Genomic DNA, 1,063 nt, shown 5'->3' with positions numbered 1-1,063 from the left:
ATCAAAAATAAATTTTATTTTTATTTTAAATCCTTATTTTCGTCAACAGTGGGTTTGCAAAACAAAATATCAAAAAATCATTATATGTTGACTTTCTTTCAGAATTTGTTGGTAAAGGAATTTTTCTCAGTGAAAACTCATGAAGTAAGAAAGTTGATGTTTGTTTAAAGCCTTAATGCGGCAGTCGGAGAAACAGGAAATTACCTGACTTTCAAAGGTGAATAAGTTTCAAGTTTTTAACACTTTAAATATAGGACCTCACTAGTACTAATGGTGGAGGTTATCAATTAATCAATAATGTGTGTGTAAGGCCTACTGCAAAAAGGATATTAACATTGTAAGTATATTGCACAGTATTTTAATGCTTTTAAAACTAAGAAAAAAAGGATGGAACAACTAATTAACCGACTTATGATTAAGAAGTGTGTTAGTCTCGTATTTCAGCTACCGCATATCATACTCTTATTTTAATACATTCATGTTGAAGGAAAATACAAAATTTAAAATGTGGGTAGAAAATTTTAAGATACATTTTCAATACTAAGTAATTACTTGCCTTAAAGACACAAACGGCAAAATCTGTTTAATTATTATGATTTAAAATTTTAAAACAATTAGAGCATTAATCATATTCCAACTGTCAGTTCTTGGTTATTTTGCCCAGCCCCTCAATTCTATATTTTGACCTAGTGTATGTATTATTATGATTTTTCATGACTCACTTTTTTTTTTCTTCAAAAAAGAGTTTCAAAATGCACAAGACAACTGTATGTATCACTTTGCTCTGATTAAAAGAATTGTTTTGTTATATCTTTCAGCATGTGAAGCAAGAGTGAAAATCCGAAGCCATCTTGATTCAATATTTCGAACTTAGTTTGGTCACTCTGTAGAATCTACAATGGCATCTTTCAGCAAGATTTTAAATTTACTCTGCTACCATTGGACAAGAAAAAGCACGGATATAGACAGCTCCAGCTTCAATATCATACAGAAAATTTCTGGTTTATACACACCTGTAACGCGACAGATTCTTGAACAGGGTTTTGTATAATAAACTCTAGTT

The 1,063-nt window shown here is 30.1% G+C and overlaps 2 long non-coding RNA genes across 2 annotated transcripts in view; both read left to right on the top strand.

Moving 5' to 3' along the window:
• LOC117112507 overlaps window positions 1-1,057 on the top strand; it is a 2,015-nt gene extending 958 nt beyond the window's left edge. Inside the window, exons 2-3 of the long non-coding RNA XR_004446051.1 lie at window positions 103-217; window positions 819-1,057. This is a non-coding gene — a long non-coding RNA (uncharacterized LOC117112507). The remainder of the gene's footprint in view (window positions 1-102; window positions 218-818) is intronic.
• Window positions 1-1,063, top strand: part of LOC117112506 — an 8,309-nt gene that overhangs the window by 4,191 nt on the left and 3,055 nt on the right. The window lies entirely within an intron of this gene.

This window comes from Anneissia japonica, unplaced genomic scaffold, assembly GCF_011630105.1.
Source record: "Anneissia japonica isolate Jap-2015-1 unplaced genomic scaffold, ASM1163010v1 scaffold12856_len40468_cov114, whole genome shotgun sequence".
Classification (NCBI taxonomy): Eukaryota; Metazoa; Echinodermata; class Crinoidea; order Comatulida; family Comatulidae; genus Anneissia; species Anneissia japonica.
Note: the sequence above shows the minus strand (reverse complement) of the source record. Positions and strands in the feature narration are given on the sequence as shown.